Here is a 24177-nt window from a genome sequence, read left to right as displayed (position 1 = left end):
CAGAATATACTATTCCAATTCCTCCTCTGCATTTCGTATGCTTCTTATCCTTAAAATTCCCTCTTAACCTTGATCCTTACATAGTTAAAAGCATGCAGTACATAAATTCATTTAATGATTTTGTAACTAATTCTGTCCTTATTTAATGTATGCCATATGTCTGTAAACTCTTGGTGACTAGCCTATTAGTTATCCCAAGCAACTTGGAATTGAGTATTGACTGAGTGATGATGCAAACAACTTTCTATGACATTAGAAATGAGTATGCTAAACCAGAGCAGCACTAACAGGAATAGAGGTACCTCACACATGAAAAAGTAGATGTTTGAGAGGAACATGCACTCCAAAGTATATTCTTACAGTTTGTGTGAGCTATGATTCTTTGTTTTTTTTTCTCTTTTTTTTGTACCATGGATAGAACTCAGGGGTGCTTAGCCACTGAGCCACATCACCAGCCCTTTTTGGTATTTTACTGAGAGACAAAGGGCCTTGCTAAGTTGTTGAGGCTGGCTTTGAACTCACAATCCTCCTGCCTTAGCCTCCTGAGCCTTGGGATTACAGGCATGCGCCATCACACCTGGCAATTCTTTGAATTTTTAAAAAATGAAAACAATATTCAGGTCTTTAAATTTCTAGTTTCTACCCAAAGTGAACACAGGTAGAAAGAAAATGGGGACCTCAAGTCACACAAGCTTGGAAGCAGATCTTTCTCTTGGTGCAACTGTGGAGGCAGCCGGCCGACACTTCCATTTCAGTCTTTGATTTCAACCTTGGGCAGAGTCTTGCTAAAATGTGGTAAATTCATGACACATGGAAAACCATGAGATAATAAATTTGTGTTGTTTCAAGCCATCAAGTTTGTGGTAATTTGTTATGCAGTGATAGCTACAACAGAGTGATCACTGCATTTTCCCCTAGGCCTGTTTTGAGGTGTGCCTGAGATAATTCATGTCAAGTATTTAGTACTGAGTCTGGCAGGACATAGACACAGTGAGTAGAAGTTGCTGAACAATATTAATTTGACTTCTGGCGAGGCATTTAGTCTAGCTAGACCAAAATTTTTACAGATTTGGAAACTTGTTTTGAAGCATCCAGAGAATTTCTGAAAAGCCAAGGTCTCTCAAGGAGAAACTTGAATGATGTTTTAGAAATGGGAACTGCTAATATCAACATGGACCCTATAATATTCCTCACAACATTCAGGATGTGGATCACTACAATGTCCTTTGCAAACAATTATAATTTAGTTTTTAGTGATTCTTTTTGGATGGGACAGAAGTCAAAATATCTCACGTCTGTAGGACAATATGTGATAAACATTTAATAGTTGCTTATCATTTCCTTCATAAATATGGCTGTAGTCAAAAAGTGAATTCAAAGGGTTGAGTTTATTAGCCAATTAATGCTGAACAAAGAACATCCCGAATAAAACAAAGTTTATGGTATGTTTTAAAACTCTTCAAAACCATCAATTTACCAGTATGAACCACCTGGTCCTAGGCTGAAAGGAAGGCAGGCAATTTCAACCATTGAAAGTAAAACTTAGTGTATCAACTAGGTGCTAATATATCTTTATTAGGGTCTATAACTTCAAAATTAAGTTTTCAAAACGTGCTCAGATTGGATCTCATTAACCATTCTCCTCTTTTAGGATAAGATATTAGAAGCCAGTGAATTCTCACAGCTGTTTAAAAGTGAAGTTCCTGGGTTTCACAGTATTTGTTAACAACGTGCAAAGATTGGCTATAAAACCTGTGGTGTTGGGCTGCCTTAGGTATGACATCCCAGCCACGGTGACATGGTTTTCATGGCATGCTCATTACAGAACCACAGGCAGCATGTGTGGAGGAGAAGGGATGAACTTTCCAGCTACCTTAACTCTGTTCCCTTTATGCTAACAGCCTGGAAGGCATGGCTTCCTTCAGTCTTTTGGTGGAGACTTTATGTAAGCTTTGGTAATGATAAAGAAAATAAAAAGCCTGATTAAGAACCTACGGAGACTCTTTTATTTCTTTTTAAATAGAGTGTACCTATTCTAGATTCAAAAGGACCACCAACAGACATCCCTTCCTCCTTTGCCTGTTTGTTAATTTAAATTGACTTACAATGGCTTAATATTATGTGCATGCATCTTTAGTTGTATTTATCTTTTCCTTTAATGGTTACAGACTGTTCGGGCATTACCTGTGCCTTTCTGGGACATTCCACTGGCCAGCAGCTTGGAGAGAGAATTGCCAAAAGGTTACTTACTAGACAGAGATCCTCTCCTTCTGGAGTTGGGCTTTTCAATAAGTAACCCCTATTAGAATAGGAAAGACCTGACAGTCTTGCATCTTTTTGGTTCTAATTTACCCCTTCTGCAGCAACTCTGAATTCTGATGGTAGATAGGCATGTTTTCTGCTGTGCATTGGTCTCTTTCTCTAATTATGTGAAGTTTTCCTCCTGACTCTGCTTTTATTCAACATGCTAACTGTTCACTTACCACCCAGTGCAATACATTTAACCTTTTGTTGCTCATAATATAAAACTATGAAATCTGCATATGGAGACCACCCTGAGTTCTAAAATTAAGTGGTCTTTCTGGCAGGTGGTCTTCAGTTTAACAATGCTTTCTAGAGTTTATGCTTCTAACACAAATAGAATGGTTCTTTGGGGCCTCATAATCTATAATTATGCTAGAATCAATGTAGTTGGCCTTGAACGCCCCCTTCCCAAATTTATCTCAAGAAATTTTTGGAGTGATCTTGTATGGATATGGTCCCCACAGTTGAGCCCGGGAAACTCAAAGCAAAGTTGACTATGACCACTTTATGAGCCATTAACCCAAAGTAGGCCATTGCTGGGCATCATTGCTGGGCTTGCAAAAGAGCTGGAAGGTTTTGTCCCAGTACTCATGGGTCTGTGAATGCAGCAGGGATGCTTACCACCTCATGTGGGGTGGTTTTGTGAAAAGCATTTCTTGTAGAGACAGGCTTATGTGAAGCTGGAGCTGGGCTGGCTATGCATTTTGTATAACCTTTTTGTTAAAAGGTATTTTTATTTTCTTTTTAAAAATAGCTTAATGCATTGGGTAAAGGGCTGCATTCATGTTAGGCAGGTGGTCCCTTAAGGCAGGTTCAAAACACATTACTCTGATGGGAAATAAACTGCCTACATGCTTAGAGCCCTTAACTATTTCTGAAGGTGGTCTTTGGATATAGGTGGTCTCTAGCAATTTTTATTGTCATATATATTTGATTACATATATTTTAATATATATTATATATATATATTTGATTACACAACTTCATTTTTCTGCATCCATATATGTTTCAAAAGGACAATATTAGAATTAGCTTGCATTTTTATAGATGGAATGCTATCTTTTCCTATGGGTGGTGCTAGACAATGGGGTAGATAACTGGTTTGGGAAAGTCAAGTTAGTCAGCTAGAGTTTGGGAGTTAAGTTATTCAGAATCTATCCAGAGGATTAAGGACAACACCATATGAGAAGGTAGGTGCAGTGTTTGAAATCCAGGTAGATGATGAATAAGATAAGTCAAGGATCTTTATATTGGTGCCCTAATGAGAAACACATAATGAAGGAAAATCTTCCTTAACTAGAGTCTAGGCCACAGTTTAGTTTCATGGTATAAAATGACCCTGACCTTTAAGTAGCTAAATGAGCGGCTAAATCATGGAGGGGTAATAATGTATTTCTCTCACACATATTGTATATTTCGTAAGTGTAAAGATTGCATCTTATTCACCTTGTATAGTGCATGGCACCTGGGAGTAATCAAACAATTTGTTAAAAAAAAATGAGTAGATTTGTTATATGCATTGTACTTTCAGATGTAAAACTGATTTAGTGATAATTCTTTGGCTAAGATTCTTTCTGTATTTTAATAGTGTTTTCCTTTATATTATTAGCATTTGTATATAGAAATGAAAAAAGTGACCCCCCAAAAGGTTAAGTAAGGTGCCTATACAAAACTGATGGCATCACAAAGAATTTTTTTTTTAAAGTTCTAGCGCTCTAACCAAATACTAAATATCTTACCACCTCTATTCTGAGTTCTTATTTGAAACTTGAATGTGCTGGTGCTCAATTGTGTTGTGTGTCTGAATGCAATTTTCATTTTCTATTAAGTGTATATTATTATATACTGAGGTGGAATGTTGTAATAACTTTAATTTCATTTTTTCCCCAAGTGCATATTAACTTCATTTTCTTTTAGTATGGATTCTATTATGTTATTAAGATGTGCAATGAGAAGATGAAGATTAAGCTCCATACTAATTTTAAAAAAATGGATACAAAAAAAAATAAAGTTGGATAATATGTCTGTTGAGTGAAGTGCCTTAATGCTCTCTTTCTTCATGTAGTTTGCCTTGACTATCTGGATTTTATCTTGGCCCTTAAAGCCTTTTAAATACAAAGTTCTTTTTCTGTTGCTATAAAAATGCCTGAGGCTGTGTGCTTTATAATGAAAAGAAGTTTATTTAGCTCACAGTTTTGGAGGCTGAAAGTCCAAGATTTGGCGGGCCTCATCCATTTGACTTCTAGTGAGGGCCTCCTTGGTTGGGTCATGATAGGGCAGAGAAGTGGAAAGGGAACAGGTCTACATGCAGAAGTGGACAAGTGTCTATGGTGGCCTCGCTGGATACCAGCCTGCTCTCAAGAGAACTCACTCACTCCATGAGACTAGCATTAATCCTTTCCAAGGCAGTGACCTCACTACTTAATCACCTTTTCACTAGGCCCCACCTCTTAAAGGGCCCACCACCTCAAAACTATCACACTGGAGGCCAAGTTTCTAGCACATGAAACTTCAGGGGCCATCCTCAAATTATACATATCCACACCATAGCAGCTTCCCTCTCTCATATTCAGTGCAGCCTTTGATAATACCATAAAAGTCAGATATGTTGACCGGTTTGTTATGAATACCAAGAATTATCAGAGCAAATACCCTACCTGTACATTTTCAGCCTAGGAAAGAACATTTCAAAGTTAGAATTCATTTTATCTCCCAGAATATACTCAGTCATTTTGGACTTCAGGATTTGTTCATAAAGCTGTTATTTCAATTGAAATGAAGTTGAACAAAAAATAATAACCTATCATTACAATTATATTAGTTATAGCCATTATAGTAAACAGTTTTCATATATTTAATTTGTTTTCATTCCAGAAATTAAATGTTTTCAGTTTATGAGTTCATAGCGAGTTTACTGTTCAAAATGGATTTGAGAATATTTCCTACCAGACATCCTTTTTAAAATTTTTTTGACTTAGAACTTTTTCTTCTGCTTTTCCCTACTTTACCCTTGTACTCCCCCTCAAAAAGCATTCTTTGTCCTTGGTCTAAGAAGGCTTGAGAAAGCTTGCTGTATGGCTTTCTAATAAGGAACTTGCCACTAGGATGTTGGTGGCAGTTGCACCCCGCTGCCAACACAGGGTTCCTCCACTCACTGGCCAAGGATCTGGGCTGTGTCTGCAGCACATGTGTTCTTCTGACGGCCTCATTTGGAGTAACATTTAAATAAAACTTGCTATGGCAATGCCCAATTGCACGACCCATAATTAGTCTGAATAACATTTTCCATTTTAAACCCTGATTTTACGGGTTTACTACTTGGCCCATAAAATGGTGTTCCAAACTTAGACTTGACATAATTTTTAGCATAAGCAAATTTACCATAGCCATAAATCACAAGCTCAATTCTTGAGCCTACGGGATGAAGAGCAAACTCATTAATTGGCAGGGAAGCACCCCTGCAGTTTGTGCAAGGATGGTAGTGTCCTTGCTGTGGCTGGTTTTGCAACCCAGGCTGTGCAACATCAGCGGCAGACCTGGATTAGGGAAGTCCAAAGATGTAATTCAGAAAGTGGACACGTAAGTGATGTTCTTTTTCTCAGGGGAGTGATGAAACAAAGACTTATTAGAAAAAAGAATGGGAATGATGAACTGGGGGAAATGTCTCCCTTTAGGGTAAGTGAGGACAGGACATTCTTTCAATAAAATCTTATACAACATTGCTATTTTATTTTATTTTTTTTGGTGGTGAAACGTATCTGTAAGGAATTCTGCCATTCATTCCTATACATACCCTCCTGCCCTGCCAGTGGTCCATATCCACTAAAATAAACAAACATCACCATTTCAAATGATTTATTTCATAGGTCAAATTCTGTATTGTACAGCAGTACTTCTCCACTGTGGTCCTTGAGCAGCATCCATGTTACCTGGGAACTCATTAGAGATGGGAATTCTTGGGACCCTTCCCAGATTTACTGAGTCAGAAACTGTGGAGTAGAGCCCAGAAAACTTCCCTTTGACCTGTGATTTTGATGCCTGTCAAAGTTTAAGAACCCTCGGGTGTAGTGGTTAGGTTAATGCGCTTTGTCATCAGGTGGACCTGTGCTATAGTTTGGATTTTGAATGTTCCCCAAAGACCTGTCTGTTGAAGGGTTGGTTTCCAGCCTGCGGTGCTACTGGGGGGCAGTGGAACTTTTAGGAGGTGGGGTCTAGTGGAAGGAAGTTAGGAGGGGCATGCCTTTGAAGGGAATATTGGGAACCCCACCCGCTCCTCTTCCTTTCCTTTTGGCTTCCTGTCCTCCAGGAGGTGAATGGCCCTCCTCTGTCCCATGCTCTTGTTTTGATGTACCATGCTGTCACAGGCCCAAATGAGGATGGACTGAAAGCTCTGAAGCTGAGCCCAAATAAGGCTTTTCTTTTAAAAAGTTGATTATCGTAGGTCCCTATAATTTCTCTTTTAATCTATTATGTTTCTGTGGTATCACTTTTCATGTTTCTTATTTCATTTATTACTTCTTTTGAGTTCTCTTTCTTTTTTCTTGCAGTAACTAACTAAAGGTTTTCATTTCTGGTTATTTTTTTTAAAAAACCTACTCTGCTTCATTGATTATTTTATCGTTTCTCTAGTCTCAGTTTAATCTATTTCTGCACTGATCTTTATTGTTTTCTTTCTTCTGCTAACTTTGGGCTTAGTTTCTGTTACTTATTCAGTGAGGTTCAATATGAGGTTTTTTTTTTTTGTGTGATCTTAGGTTTTTACTGCTATGAACATCTCTTTTGTAAGTGCTTTTGTTCTGTCCCATAAATTTGGGTGTGTTGTATTTTCATTTTTGTTTCAAGATTCTCCTTCCACCTTCGTTCAGGTGTGCTTTGTTCAATTTCCATACATTTGTGAATTTTATGAAATTATTCCTGTTAGTTTTATGCCATTGTGATCAGAAAAGATGATTGCTATGATTTCAGTCTTTTTAGGTTCAGAGTTGGTTTTGGCCTAATATATGATCTATCCTGAAAAATGTTTCATGTGTCCTAGAGGAAAATGTGCATTTTATTGCCGTTGGATGAAATGTGCTGAGCATCTCTATTAAGTCCGTTTTCCTGTGGTGGTGTTGAAGTCCATGGCTTTCTCTGATTTTCCTGTGATGATCTACCCAAATTTGACCCTGAGGCATTGAAGTCCTCCACTATAATTGCTATTTCTCCTTTCAGTTCTGTTAATATTTTCCTCAGATGCTTCAATTTTCGGAGCATAGGCATTTATAATTATTTTATCCTCTTAATAAATTGACCCTTTTTATATTATATCATAACTTCCTTTATTTTTTCATTTTTTTATTTAAAGTCATTTTTTTTTCTGATATAAGCATAGCTCTCCCATTCTTTTTGTGTTTCCACTTGAATAGAATATCTGTTTCCATCCCTTCATTCCAACCAATGTGTATCTTTAAAACTAAGAAATATCTCTTGCAGGTAATATATGGTTGGATCTTATTTCTAAATCCACTTAACCTCTTTTTTTGATTGATTAATTTATTAATTAATCTGTTTACATTACACTAATTATTGATAGAAATGGATTTCCTACTGCTTTTATGTTAATGTTTCTTGTTTTGTAGATTGTTATTTTCTTCCTCTTTGTATCCCTTTGTGATTTAATGATCTTTTTTGTAATTTTATACCTTGATTCCTTTCTTCTTTTATGTATTTTTTAAAAACTAATTTTTTTAAGAAAAATTGTGATTACTGTGAAACTTGTATAAAACATCTTGTGACATCCTATTTTAAGTTTATAACAACTTAACTTCAATTACATGTAAAAACTACAATTTTTACTCCCCCTGAAATTTATATCTTCTTTTAAAATATGTACACTTTTAATAATGTGTCCTTTATGGAATTGTTGTAGCTATAGTTATTTTTAATTGCATTGACTTTTAACTTTTATACTTGTGGTAAAAGCTGTTTATGCACAACTACTATAATATTAGAGTATTGTGATTTGACGGAGTTTTACCTGTAAGTTTATACCTTCATGTGTTTTCATGTCATTCTTCAATGTCTTTTCACTTCAATGGAACAATTGGCTGTAGCATTTCTTACAGGAAAGTTTAGTAGTTGTCTAGGAAAGTCTTTCTCTCCTTCATTTCTGAAGGACCAAAATGGGCAAAATATTCCTGATTCACTTTTTTCTGTGTTTTGAATATATTACCTGTTCTCTCCTAGTCTGCAAGATTTCTGCCAAGAAAGCTGCTCAGAGTCTTATAGAGTTTCTTATTTTTGTGTGTGTGTGTGTGTATGATGAGTCATTTTTGTTGCTTTTAAAAATTTTCTCTTAATCAACTTTTGACAATTTGATTATAATGTGTTTCAGTGGGTATTTTTTTATTCTTTGAGTGTTATGGATCTGCATGTTCATTTCTCAAATCAGATTTTGGAAGTTTTCTGATATTTAAAACTAAGTTTTCTATCCCTTATGCTTTCTCTGCATCTTCTAGAAACTCTGGTAGAACAATATGTATAAGTCTACTGATTGTTTCTTTTGCTTTAAAAAGTCTGGTATTGAAACTGTCTATTAGATTTTTTATTTCAGTCATTATGTTCTCCAGTCCCAGAAATCCTGTTTGATTCTTTTTTGTTTTTAATTCTCCATGATAAGATTCTTTAAGATGATTATTTTGAATCCCTCAAAATATTTCATAGATCTCTATTTAATTGAAGTCAATCACTACAGCTTTATCTTCTATTTGGTATTATTGTTTTCTTGAATTCTCTTTAATTTTTTTTAGTTCTAAATGAACACAATACCTCTATCTATCTATCTATCTATCTATCTATCTATCTATCTATCTATCTATCTACCATTGGTTTTATTTTTTTAAATACATGACAGCAGAATGCATCACAATTCTTATTACACATATAGAACAATTTTTCATACCTCTGTTTGTATATAAAGTATGTTCACACCAATTCATGTTTTCATGCATGTACTTTGGATAATTATGTCCATCACATTCCATCATCCTTGCTAATTCCCTGCCCTCTCCTTTTCCCTCCTATCCCTTTTCCCTATCTAGAATTCATCTATTCCTCCCATGTTCCCCCTCCTTACCTCATTATGAGTCAGCTTCCTTATATCAGAGAAAACATTCAACATTTGGTTCTTTGAGATTGGCTAACTTCAGTTAGAATTATCTTCTCAAACACCATCCATTTACCTGCAAATGCTATGATTTTATTATCTTTTATTGCTGAGTAAAATTTCATTGTGTATATATGCCACATTTTTTTATCTATTCATCCACTGAAGGGCATCTAGAATAGCTCAGCAGTTTAGCTATTATAAATTGTACTACTATAAACATTGATGTGGCTGTGTCCTTGTAGTATGCTGTTTTTAAGTCCTTTGGGTATAGTCCTAGGAGAGGGATAGCTGGGTCAAATGATGATTCCATTCCAAGATTTCCAAGGAATCTCCATACTGCTTTCAATATTGGCTGCACCAATTTGCAGTCCTATCAGCAATGTATGAGTGCATCTTTTCCTCCCACATCCTTGCCAACAATTATTGTTGTTTGTCTTCATAATAGCTGCCATTCTGACTGGAGTGATATAGGATCTTAGAGTAGTTTTGATTTGCATTTCTCTAATTGCTAGAGATGTTGAACATTTTTTTATATATTTGTTGATTGATTATATATCATTTTCTGAGAAGTGTCTATTCATGTCCTTGGCCCATTTATTGCTTGGGTTATTTATTTATCTTTTTTTGGTTTTTAGCTTGTTGAGTCCTTTATATACCCTAGATATTTGTGCTCTATCTGATGTGTGAGGGGTAAAAATTTGCTTCCAAGATGTAGGTTCTCTATTCACCTTGTTTCTTTTGCTGAGAAGAAACTTTTTAGTTTGATTCCATCCCATTTATTGATTTTTGGTTTTAATTCATATGTTATAAGAGTCTTACTAAGGAAGTTGGGGCCTAATCCCACATGATGGAGATTAGGGCCTACTTTTTATTCTATTAGATGTAGGGTCTTTGGTTGTATTCCTAAATCCTTGATCCATTTTAAGTTGAGTTTTGGGCATGGTGAGAGATAGGGGTTTAATTTCATTTGCTTGATTTGGGTTTTCAGTTTTCCCAGCACCACTTGTTGAAGAGGCTATATTTTTTCCAATGCATGTTTTTGGCATCTTTGTCTAATATAAGATAACTGTAATGTTATGGGTTAGTCTCTGTGTCCTCTATTCTGTACCATTGGTCTACCAGTCTGTTTTGGTGCCAATACTATGCTGTTTTTGTTACTATTGCTCTGTAGTATATTTTAAGTTCTGGTATAGGGATGCCACCTGCTTCACTCTTCCTGCTAAGGATTGCTTCAGCTATTCTGGGTCTCTTATATTTCCAGACAAATTTCATGATTGCTTTTTCTATTTTTATGAGGAATACCATTGGGATTTTGATCAGAATTGCATTAAATCTGCATAGTGCTTTTGGAAGTATGGTCATTTTGATAATATTAATTCTACCTATCCAAGAGCAAGGTAGATATTTCCATCTTCTAATCTTCTTTGATTTTTTTTCTTTAGGGTTCTGTAGTTTTCATTGTGTAGACCTTTCACCTCTTTTGTTAAGTTGATTTCCAAATATTTTATTTTATTTTTTTTTGTGGCTATTGTAAATGGGGTAGTTTTCCTCATTTCTGTCTCAGAGGATTTGTCACTTATATACAGAAATGCCTTTGATTTAAGGATGTTGGTTTTATCACCTGCTACTTTGCTGAGTTCGTTTTCTAGTTGTAGAAGTTTTCTTGTGGAGCTTTTTGGGTCTTCTAGGTATAGAATCATATAGTCAGCAAATAGTGTTAATTTAAGTTCTTCTTTTTCTTTATTTTTTTAAATCTAATTGCTCTGGCCAGTGTTTTAAGGAGTATGTTACATAAAAGTGGTGAAAGAAGGCATCCCTCTCTTGTTCCAGTTTTTAGAGGGAATGCCTTCAATTTTTCTCCATTTAGAATGATGTTGGCCTGGGGCTTAGTGTAGATAGCCTTTATAATGTTGAAATATGTTCCTGTTATCCCTAGTTTTTCTAGTGTTTGAACATGAAGGGGTGCTGTATTTTGTCAAATGCTTTTTTTGCAATTGAGATGATAACATGGTTCTTATCTTTAAGTCTATTGATTTCCGTAAGTTGAACCAACCTTTCATACCTGGGATGAATCCCACTTGATCATGGTGCATGATCTTTTTGATATATTTTTGTATTCAATTTGCCAGAAGTTTAGTGAGAATTTTTGCATCTATGTTCTTTAGAGATATTGGTCTGAAGTTTTCTTTTTTTTTTGATGTGTCTTTGCCTGGTTTTGGAATCAGGGTGATATTGGCCTTATAGATGAGTTTGGAAGTGCTGCTTCTTTTTCTATTTCATGAAATAAATTGAAGAGTATTGGTATTGGTTCTTCTTTAAAGGTCTTGTAGAACTCGGCTATGTAATCCTTCGGTCCTGGGCTTTTCTTGGTTGGTAGTCTTCTGATGGTATCTTCTATTTCATCATTTGATATTCATCTGTTTAAATTGTGATTTAAACAGTCTGGGATTCAGTCTGGGAAAGTCATATGACTTAAGAAATTTGTCGATGTCTTCACTATCTTCTATTTTATCAGAGTATAAGTTTTCAAAATAATTTCTAATTATCCTTTGTATTTTTGTAATGTCTGTTGTGATATTACCTTTTCCATCACATATGCTGGTAATTTTAGTTCTCTTTCTCCTTATCTTCATTAGCATAGCAAAGGGTCTGTCAATTTTATTTATTTTTTCAAAGAACCAACTTTTTGTTTTGTCAATTTTTCAATTGTTTCTTTTGTTTGGATTTCATTGATTTCAGCTCTAATTTAAGTTATTTCTTGCCTTCTACTGCTTTTTCGTTGATTTGTTCTTCTTGTTGTAGGGCTTTGAGATGTAAAGTGAGGTAATTTATTTGTTGACTTTTTCTTCTTTTAAGGAATGAACTCCATGCAATGAGCTTTCCTCTCAGAACTGCTTTCATAGTTTCCCAGAGATTTCAATATGTTGTGTCTATCTTCTCATTAGGAATTTTTAAATCTCCTCTTTGATGTCTTCTGTAACCCATTGTTCATTCAGTAGCATATTGTTTAGTCTCCAGGTGATGGAGTAATTTTTATTTTTTATTTTGTCATTGATTTCCAATTTCATTCCATTATGATCTGATAAAATACATGGTAGTATCTCTACATTTTTGTATTTGCTAAGAGTTGCTTTGTGGCATAATATATGGTCTATTTTAGAGAAGGATCCATGTACTGCTGAGAAAAAAGTGTATCTGCTTGATGCAGGTTGAAATATTCTATATATGTCAGTTAAGTCTAAGTTATTGATTGTGTTGTTGAGATCTATAGTTTTTTATTCAGCTTTTGTTTGGAAGATCTATCCAGTGGTGAGATTATTGTGTTGTGATCAATTTGACTCTTGAACTTGAGAAGCATTTGTTTGATGAACATAGCTGCACCATTGTTTGGGGCATATATATTTATGATTGTTATGTCTTGTTGGTATATGGTTCCCTTGAGCAGTATGAAATGTCCATCTTTATCCCTTTTGATTATCTTTGGCTTGAAGTATAGGATGGAAATCCCTGCTTGCTTCCACAGTTCATGTGAGTGGTATGATTTTTCCCAACCTTTCACTTTCATTCTGTGTATGTCTTTATGTCTTTACCTATCAGACTAGTCTCCTAGAGGCAGCATATTGTAGGATCTTTTCTTTTCTTTTCTTTTTTAAATCCAATCTGCTAGTATATGTCTTTTGATTGGTGAGTTTGAGCCTTAACATTCAGGGTTACTATTGAGATATGGTTTGTATTTCCAATATTTGTTTCTTTTTATTATTTAATTTGACTTGATTTTCTTCTTTGATTAGTTTTTCCTTTAGGGTCCTACCTCCCTCTGCTGATTTTCATTGTTGTTGTTTGTTTCCTCTTCATGGAATATGTTTCCAAGGATGTTTTGTAGTGTCAGTTTCCTAGCTGTAAATTCTTTTAACTTTAGTTTATCATGGAAGGTCTTTATTTCATCTTCAAATCTAAAGCTTAATTTTGCTGGATAAAGATTCTTGGTTGGCACCCATTTTCTTTCAGAACTTGATATATGTTGTTCCAGGCACTAGTTTTCAGGGTCTGTGTTGAAAAATTGCCATTATCCTATTGGTTTCCCCCTATATGTGATCTGATTCCTTTTTCCTGTGGTTTTTAATATTCTCTCCTTGTTCTGTATGTTTGGCATTTTCACTATAATGTGCCTTGGTGTGGATCTGTTGTGATTTAGTACATTTGGTGTCCTGTAAGCTTCTTGAATTTGGATTTTCAATTCATTCTTCATGTTTGGAAAGGTTTCTGATATTACTTCATTGAGTAGATTGTTCATTCCTTTGGTTTTGAACTGTATGCCTTCCTCTATCCCAATAACTCTTTTAAATTTGGTCTTTTTATGCTATCCCATATTTTTTGAATGTTCTGTTTATGGTTTATTACCATTTTCACTGTGTGGTCTACATTATTTTCAAGATTACATATTTTATCTTCATTTTGATATCCTGTCTTCCAAGTGGTATACTCTGTTGGTGATGCTTTCAATTGAGCTTTTAATTTGGTTTATTGTTTCTTTCATTTCAAGGCTTTCTTTCTTTCTTTCTTTCTTTCTTTCTTTCTTTCTTTCTTTCTTTCTTTCTTTCTTTCTTTCCACCTCTATCTCCCTGTTGAGGTGATCTTTTGCTTCCTGTATTTGTTTATGTAGCTTCTTATCAAAATGATCTTTTGCTGCCTGCATTTGCTCTCTTATATCTTCTTTCAGTTCACAGAACATTTTAATCATGTACATCCTGAGATCCTTCTCTGTCAATTCGTGTGCTGTTGTTGCGTGGATTCTAATAATGTGGTATTCTGATTTGTTTGGGGCACTTTCTTTCCTTGTGTTTTCATGTTGCTTGTGTAGTCTTCCCTTCCAGTCCTGTGGTTCTGGGTATTATTGTTTTTACCCAATAGGTTGTAGTGCTGTTGTAGGGTTTCAAAACCTCTCCTTTGTGGGGAAGGACAATGTTAACAGTTCCCAATATCAACAATATACCACCTATAAACAATTTGCTGCTATTCAGACGTTTACAGTTTGGTCAAAATATATAGAATTGTTGGGTTCAATTATTATCTAGAATATAATCAGTAGGTTTGTAAAAGAGTTTACAGTTTCTGATGGTGGACAGTGAACTGGAGGTGAGGCATAGGATGATATGTTGAGGAGGTAGAATGTGAGGATATAGAGTTAATATATCTTAGGAAGTGTGAAAGAGAAATCTTATGAAGAAGGTTAGTGGCAAGAGAATAGACAGGAAGTAGTTTTGGGTAGACAAGTATGTGGGAAGACAGTAGAGTACATAAAACAAACACACATATGTATTTAGAAAAAATAAAGGATGTTAAAATAGTAAAAATTTGATGTGAAAAGAAAAATAAAAGAAGGAAAAAAAGGGCATATACAACACCTCTATATTATATTATTTTGAAGTCCCAGTCCTCAAAATCCTAATTCATGCAAAGTTCTTGGTTTCACATATGGTGGGTTGTGAGGGTGGGAGGGAGAAGGGGAGAAGAAAAAAGAGAAAAAAAAATCTCAAAGGAGGAAACCAGGATTGTTGTAAATTTTAGAGATCCATATCTTTTCTGTTTTCCTTCTCATCCAATAGGTGGGGTTGTCTGTTGTTAGCTGGTTTCTCTGCCCTCAGGAAGGTGAAGGTAAAAAGGGTGGGGAGGCTGGTCCTGTTGCAGGGTGCCTGGGATCAAGGAGTAGCACCCACCAGTCCCTGCAGGGAGACTGCACCTCAAGGGTTTTTTTTGGGGGGGGTCCACTCCTATGACTTGAGCGCCCAGTCCTATCTCCCTATCTTGCCTGAAGATTTCCTAGTTCCTGGTCTCTCAGTTAGTCTCCAAACTTTTGCCCCATTTCCCTCTCCCTTAGCATTTCCCAGTTGAGGGACCTCTCTCTCCAGGGCTCCTGTGGGCAGCGTCTGGTCACACTGTGCACCCGTCCCACTGAGAGCTGTTTTGTGTTGGGTACCTACTATTCTGTGTTTCCTCCACTGGGGAGAAGTGGGTGTTGGGAAACCAGGTCCTGGTCAGCTGAAGTTCCAGTCTGGGAGCTACCCCCACCAAATATTGAGAGGAAGGTAAACCAGGATGGAGGCTGTCTGCTTCCAGTGCCAGGTTGTCTGGTGGGGAGAGGGTAGCTGGGTGATAGTATTATGCTGAGGGTAGGTAGCAAATGAGTATCCTACATAGGAGTGGAGTCATATCTGGGACCTCTGCAGTGATGCTGATAGGTGATCCTGCTAAGGTGCTCCAGAGCCCAGCATTGGCTAGAACTTAGGGGGTCGGGCATCGGGAGCCAGAAGTCCTGCTGAAGTGCTGAGGCCCTGAGCCCTGCATGGGGACACAGCACTGATAATTTCTGCACGAGAAGAGCTGTGAAGGAGGTCCTCTATTTACATATTTATTTTTGTAATTAGCCACTTCCTAACTTCTCAATTTTTTTTTTTTGGTGTGATACTTTTAAAGTCATTTGATTTTTTTTTTTTTGTAATTGGGGTTGAAGCCACTTGATTCTTAAAGAATGTTTTTAGATTTGATGGGGTGTGAGTCACAACCTAATTACCTGTGCCCACTTTTTTCTCAATTATTTAATGATAAGTGGTACACTCATATATTACACAGCTAGTAGCATTCATAGCTCAGGCTTTTCCCCAAGTCTCTCTTCTTCTCATCTGCAGTATTTTCTGCTTTTGCTTTCTTACTTTGTCCCTACCTTGACTTCTGCTCTACTTTGTTTATGTAACTGGTTTAATCCTATATTCCAGTTGCACCTCTGCACACTCCCTTGGTTTCTGTGTACCTCCAAATCCAATGATTTAATAATCTATCTACCAGCCTCAGCTCTTCAGGGCTCTGTCTCCCCTTTCCACCCTCCAAAAACTGGCATAGAGTAATGTGTTAGCTTTTCAGTGCTGTGACCAAAATACCTGAGAAGAACAACTTAGAAGAGGAAAAGTTGATTTTGACTCACAGTTTCAGAGGTTTCAGTTAAAGACTGGCCAGCTCCATTGCTTTGGGCTTGAGGACATTATGGTAAAAAGGCCTGGTGGAGGAATTCTGCTCAGCTAATGGCAGTCAGGAAGCTGAGGGAGAGCTCAGAGCCAGGGATAAGATATAATCCCCAAAGTTACACTTCTAGTGACCTACTTTCTCTAGTCACACCCCTTCTGCCTACAGTTTTCATCCATCCTAGTGATTAATCCAACAAATGCACTGATCAGGTTATTGCTCTCATCATCTGATTCTTTCACCTCTTTACATTCCTGCATTGGGGATAGTGTTTCCAACACATGAGCTTTTCAGGAGGCACTACATAACCAAACCATAATAAGCAGTGAAAATAAACAGCCCCATCTCATCCTAATTGGTTTTCCCCAATACCTCCACAGAATTGTTTCATAATGCTAGTAACTTAATTTTCACTGAGCACTTGCTAGTTCTGGGCATGTTGCTGGGTTCTATGGGGAGAGAGTTGTGAATACCATGGGCATGCTATCTATGGTCATAAACTTGGAGGCTGGAGAATCTGACCTTGACAGGGACGTCTCCTGCACTTTCCCATGGTTCCTTGTCAGTGCCAGCATTCTCCAGGCTTCAGTCACTTTTGCCATCTACTATAAAGAATTTGCTTTCACCTTTACTGTCAATGTTTGAGATATTGGAGGGTTAAAACCAAATGGAAGCAAAATCTATTTTTGTTAAAAAAGGAGTTATACAGCCTATACAAACTTTGCACTTCTGTACAACTTTATTTATTATTTATACACATGATTTATTTTTGTATTATTATTATTTCCTCTACTTGCTTGTAAAGTCCTGTAGGAACAATGGCTCAACTCACATGCTTTTAATTCTCCAGAACATGGGCTAAGATTCTAGCATAGAGTTGATGTTCAGTAAGCACTTATTGCCTCTCTGGATAACTTGATAATATCCTTCAAACTCTTTTAGTTGATCTCCTTTAGTTGGTTCCCTAAGGCACTGCAAGTGACAACTTACTTCACCTTTCCTTGAGGTTTGGAGTTTTAAAAAAGCAAGGGAAAATGTGGGCATGCTAAGTGGAGATGGCAGCGATTGTGGTCCTGGGTGGCATATTTTGTTGTGTTAAATGAGAGAACTCACTCTCATCTGTGGTTTGCTAATTATTGTTTTTTTTTTCCTTGCAGAACAAAGAAGTGAGAAAAAAATTCTTTTAAAGAAAAGCCAAAGAATTATTATAGATCATTTTTTTTGACATTCCTAAACAAGAACAGGCCTACATGGTGTCATTTTCAATTCTTGCCCTAACTAGTATTGTTTGATTTTTTTTGTTGTTGTTGTTGTTCGGATTGCCTGGAATTTTTACCCAATTTTCTTTGTGTGTTGGGTGAATACTACTTCTGCATAGAACAACTAAGGCTTCTTAACTGTCTACTCTACACATAACAGTGTTTCTCTGCTGAATTTGATTAACAACCAACTTAACGTATGCTATTAGTTATCCTTGGAGTTTCTCTTTTTGTGAAGATGTACTAACATCTTGGGCCCCTAGAGACAAAGAATCCATGGAGATTGTATTTGGAATTTTTTCCTTATGATCCCCATATGGCAAACTCACAACTAAGAAGAAAACTGAATGTTGTACTATATGATTCAGAGATCTGTACTTTTGTTACAGATTTTGTATGCTTTCTTTCTAGATTTTTCTCTCTCTCTGTCTGGCTTAAGAGTCCTATTAGGTACTGAGGAGACTCATAGAATAAGTTTCATAAGGAGCTTATGAAAAACTCCACACTCATTTTTTTTTTCAAGCTTCAAAGATTGCTTCAGGGATTTATAAAAATGCGAGGGGAGATTTGCTATTTCGTTTGTCATATTCAAACCAGAAATGCACTGAAGTTGTAACAGCTTAGCATTGGGCTGAAAGTTTCTCAAAGCAGATTTCAAACAGGGTCCAAATTAAATTGACACATGTCATTTAAAATTCTATCTGGTGTTGATCACGCATCAGAGAAGTTTCAGAAAACTGGTTCTAGAGCAAGGAGCAGACGGTGAGCTGCACATATTGAACCTGTTCATCTTTTTGTTTTGATGACTGACTGTTTTAGCTCTCTTTTCTAGGGTGCCAAATCCATTTAGAGTTCAAACAAAAACATCTAGTCAAGCAAATGAGATGTTATTTGTAAAAAATAATTGCATCTAGCATGTGGCAAAGATTGAGAAGATGATGATCTAAAGCCACCCATCTGTATCTGAGGGAACTCTTAGTTTTGAGAATTAACAAAGCAAGAATTTGAAAACAATGCCTAGTTGAGTATCTGGTATCTTACTTCAGGTGTAACTAATTTTGAAGCTGGGTTTATAAATTCCTTCTCACTTGTTTAAGTCTCTTGGCAAATGTGTTTGTGAGAAGGGAAGGGAGAGACACAAAGATTTTGATGTTAAACATTTTTATAGGATGCAGTCACCAAACGAATAGAGAAGAGGAATTAAAGCCAGACAAGGAATATAGTAAGAGAGATGGATTGTGAACTCAATACATTTGCTTTTAAACACATGCCATTGCCCTTCTATGTTTTCCAAGGAGACAGCTAAAAAAAATTGTGTGTTATTTTATCATTGCCAAATATACTTTTCTTCTTGTTTCCTGAAATAGATAAAATAATTATGTGCCCGGGGTCAAACATGAACTTAAAAGTCAAGTGGTTGCTTTGGTGCTGGTGTGCTTTTATTGACACAGTTAACCTGTGTAATCTTCCCTTCCCCACCGCCAGCCATTTTTGGTGGCCTGGCATTTTTGAGGTCTGTGCTTGTTTTGTTTATATTCAATATGAGAAGGCTTCTTAAATCCTTTAGGCATGAAGAAGTAGTTTCTGGAGTGAGATTATTTTAATAACAATTGCTAATCTTTATTGATACCAGGTGCTAGTCAACTAGACATTAAATACTCATTTAATTTAAGGTATGTAGCTACCCCATGGATTAGATACTATTTTTTTTCTGACATTGTATACTTGTGAAAATTTAGGCTTGGAAAAATTAAATAACTCACCTAAAGCTTTACAGTTATGAGTAGAAGAGTTAGGATTGGAAATTAGGCACAAGGACCTTAGAACTGTGGGCTCACCTGCTGCCTTACAGGGCCTTCTTTACTGCCCCGTAAAGCAGTCAGAGCAGTTCCCTTGCAGTTTCCGGTGTGACAGACACTTGGTTGTGTTGTCCAACATCCATTTCTATTTTGCGCCAATTTTGTTCAGGTGTTGGGTTGCCAAGAACTTTTAGCATTCCCCGGTCCCAGGAAATTAAATAGTGATAAATCTAAACCCAAATTGGTGATTCCATCAGTTAAATACTAATAGGTTTAGTATTGAAATTGGAGCAGCTGCAGCCAGCTTGCAACCATGAGGATATAAGATTCAGGGAAAAAAAAAAAAACCTACTAAGGAAGGTACAGCAAAAAGGCTCAAAATCATTAGATCCTCAATAATGTTTTAAATTGCTGAATTAATTCATTCTGGAACCATCCTATCTCTAAACCTCTTACTTTGGAAAAAAAATGTATGCCCAATTGATTAAGCCACTTTGAGTTGAATGCCCTCTCCCCCATTCTAATTGATACATCTGGGTTCCAGACCTTGCCCTCCCTCTATTTCCTCCACACATCTTATTCCCTCACAGATGAAATCACTCTGTATGTGTGTATATGTATGTGTGTTTAATAGTTTGTGTTAGGTTAGAAACTGGCTTAAAGATTTTCTAAACAGATGTTTGAGACTCTCCCAATAAGAGATATTTTGAATAAAAGCGGGCACTTTTGACTTTAAGAACTAAATATTTACAGTCTTTCGGAGCCTCTAAGGCTGTGCAGGAAGAAACTTGTGAGTGAATGTTCTATCACATACAGAGAAGAATAAACAACATACACAAGAACTCTCCGGGGACTGTCAGGCTACATGAAATTTTACACATCTTTAAGCAAACCTACAGAGAGAGCCCAAGTCAAAGTGAGCAGAACAAGATGTGAGTCAGCTTGGGACACCCCCAGGGGATTCGTCCTTCTACTTGGGAACACCAGAGGTGACCCATGATGCTCATCCATAAATACACTATCATTTTCATCACGAGGCATTTTCAAGAATTTAAATAGGCTGGATAGCTTTCTCAACTGAAGTTTAATATGTTCTTGAGTTTAATCTTGAACCTCATGTGAAGAGATCACAACTAAATGGAACATCTTCATGAAGGCAGAGAGCTGGTTTGCATTGACTCTTATTTGTGTATTTTTGCAGCATGTGGGATGTGAATGGTATGTTGTAAGGTCTCTCACTTGTGGGCTCTTATCTCCAGGGGTGACATGTCTTCCACGTTGGCAGCAAGCATGCTGCATTTCACAACATGGGACTCTGAGTGCTTGCCTTTTGTATATACCCCTGTGGTGACGAGGTATATTTCTTATTATGGATTCCCTTGGTTTTGTTGGGACAGGGCATCCAAGACTCTTTACTCACATATGGGCTTGGAGTAGTCCCAAAGACTGCCTCAGTTTACTTGAATTATGGATGTCTATTTGTTCTTTCCTGGATTCATGTGAGCCAATGTCTGGGGGCCTTTCCCGTGGATCTTAGAGGTGCTCTAATTCTTCAGATAAGATGCTTGGCCATTTAGTAAATATCTCCTCTCGTTTGTTCTGCCTCAGTTAGTTACTAAGCACAGTGAGTTTATCTGTTTGTTTATGAGTGAGTCCTTGAGGACAAAGTCTCTCGTATTTTTGAATCCCCAGAATGCAGCACAGTGCCTGGCACACAGTAGCATTTGTTCTATAAGCTATTTATTTTTTCTTGTTACCTTTGCATGGACCATGAAGAAAGATCTAAAGATGAATAGAGCTTTATGTCCTAACCTCATCTTTTGTCTCAGTTTTGAAAGGGCTAAGGAAGACTCCGACCTGGTTGGTATTCTGCCTGCAGCCAAAGATTCCAAGACGATGGATGATCTCCTGGAACTGATTTGTCTTGGATTACAAGGGCAAGAAGCCAGATGTATATTTATAGGAAATCCATGGTGTTCTTGTTTTAGCTCTAGGAGCCAAAGCAAAAAATCCTTCCCTTCCCTCTAAGCACTGACTTTTGGAATTGGCAGACACATTAATAGGGTATGTCCATGGTTTCTAAAGAATGGAAAACTGGAAAAACATTAACTCCAGGGTTATAATTGTCTGCTATCCACAAATTGTACAAAAATGGAAAATCTAATAAGGAAGTTGGCATGGCAAGTGGGATTGAGATTTTTCATAAAACTGATCAACATATTGAAACAGAAATGCATTAAGTGTGGTGCCTGTGACTTGACAAGACCCAAATCTTTGCACTCCCACATTCATGTGGTTCACCATGCTTCTCTTGGTGATCAGAATTCAGTATACTGTTGCTCAGGGCAAGGGAAGCTACATGGTAGCTATAAGTAGAATGTCTTTGTCGGAACATACTATTTTAGGCCCCTAAGGTACCATCCCTCATAAAGTGCTCTGAAAAGCATACGAAAATATTAAGACACATCACCTTATGAAGGAAACCAACACAGAGCGGGAAGAAAGTTGGCTTAGACGGTGAAACTCAACTCCAGTTCTTTGAAAGAGGCCAGGGGATTGTTGGTGTTTGAATAGGCCAAAACCAAACATTCACTTTAAAATCTTAAGTTGTTTTCCAAATCAGAATGACTTTGGTAAGCACTTAGCTTTGGAATGGTGTCTGTTAACTCATGTTTAGGACGTCTCAAGCAACTAGGCTTCTGCTGATAAAAATAAGAGTATCTTCCAGTTTTATTCTCATCCCACCTTGCCATTGCAGCAAAGCACTAATTTCTCAATATCACACTTCAGTGAACAGTGACTGATGGAGAGCAGGAAGTCCAAAGATAAGACTGTACTTAAAAGCTACTTTAGTGAGTATGTTCTTGATATCCTCCCTCCCTTCCTTTCTACTCTTGCTTGAACAATAAATAATAGCTTCCAGAAATGCTAGTATTTCTAGTTTGGAGATATAGGCCTAGGAAGAGATGAAGTATAAATAAAACCCAAGGGGGTATCTGAGAAATAGTGATAAGGCTGTTTATTGGTAGCAGAGAGTTCAGGACAAAGGATTCGTAGAATCATAGGCTTGGAAAGAAATCAAGATGGCCATCATTGATCCTTGATTTTGTATTCACTTTTTGTTGTTGTTGTTGTTGTTTGGTACCAGGGATTGAATCCAGAGACCCTTAGCCACTGAGTCATATCTCCAGCCATTTTTTTAGTTTTGATTTTGAGACAGGGTCTTACTAAGTTGCTTAAGGGCTTGCTAAGTTGCTGAGGCTGGCTTTGAACTCTTGATCCTCCTGCCTCAGCCTTCCTCCGAACTGCTGGGATTACAGGTGTGCACCACTGCTTAAGTGCTCCATTTATATAATTTGACTTTATTTCTTACCAGCTTATTATCTAAGTGTCTAAAAATACCCCTATTTTCCACATGAACTTGTTAGAGGCCTTGAGACCAAAACAGTTTAAGTAAAATTTACAGCTCTAGAAGGGTGTGTCCTGGATTGGAGTCCAAGCAGTCAGGCCCAGAGCTGCACTCCACTTCCACAGTGGGGCTGCTGCTGTTGTTAGGAGGAGGCCCCACCATGGAGGGCCTTGAACCTTCCATGTAGCTATTAATCTCTTTATTTTATAGGTAAGTTATTGGTTTTCACATTTTCCAGGTGTGACATGCTTTTCCAGGTGATATTCTGCCAATATATTAAATAAGCAGAAGTGAAAGTGTTGATATACTAAACAGAGAGACTCGACATGTTAACAGATGAAATGAAACAAAATCTGGTTGAAGTGATAAGGACCTGGCCCTCACCTACTTTTCTTCCCTCTGTCGTGGGCCCAGAGACACATCTATGGCACTCCCAGGTTGTGCGCAAGGGGAATACTGGGATTATTTTGAATGGAGTATGCTGGAAGGGGTTCTATTGTACTCATGTTCAAGGTGGAGGGGAAGAGTGAGAGTGATCAGGTGATAACCAGGCCACTGCAGAAGCCCACACTTGATTTGCTGCCTTGCTGCTCTGACCAGTGGAAAGAGAGAAGAAGCAGCTATGAAGGAAGAATTAAGTATAAATGGTTGAGAGTCAAGAGCCATGAGAGGGGAGGACTTTAATATTTCAGACAAGAATTTTTCATTTTAAAAAAAAGGTGTTGAGTCTAAAGATTTTTAAAAAGTTCTTTTTAGTTCATTCATCTAGTTCATTTACTTTGAGAGCAGAATATTTTTTTTAGTTCAATACATTTTTTTTAGTTTAAAAATGATGTCTTCCTTCAATATTTCATTTTAAAAGGCAGATTTAAGACAGGAAATATGGAACATATTGTAATTCCTAAGCACTTAAGCATTAACTAAAAAGCACGCGGTTAATTCACATTTCAGAATGGTCTGTCACTACCTCTGATATCAACAAATAAGAGATTGATGGAGCAGCCCAGGCCCCTCAGAGGCAAGCCCACATGTGGGCAGTGAGTGGCAGGGTTGTGGTTCCAGAGAATTGACAGCAAGGAATGTCCTTTTGGTTTTAAGAATCAGTAGAACATTTATGTTGATTATATCAAGGCCTTAAATCTTTTTACTTCTTCTTGTCGGCTGAACAGATCAAGGAATTTTTGAGAAATTTTCAGTCTAAAGTCAGATGGAAATGTTGATATGTCCCCATGCATGAACTCC

The sequence above is a fragment of the Ictidomys tridecemlineatus genome, chromosome 6 (genome assembly GCF_052094955.1).
Source record: "Ictidomys tridecemlineatus isolate mIctTri1 chromosome 6, mIctTri1.hap1, whole genome shotgun sequence".
In the NCBI taxonomy this organism is placed as follows: domain Eukaryota; kingdom Metazoa; phylum Chordata; class Mammalia; order Rodentia; family Sciuridae; genus Ictidomys; species Ictidomys tridecemlineatus.
The sequence above is the reverse complement of the archived record's forward strand: the minus strand, read 5'-3'. Positions refer to the sequence as shown.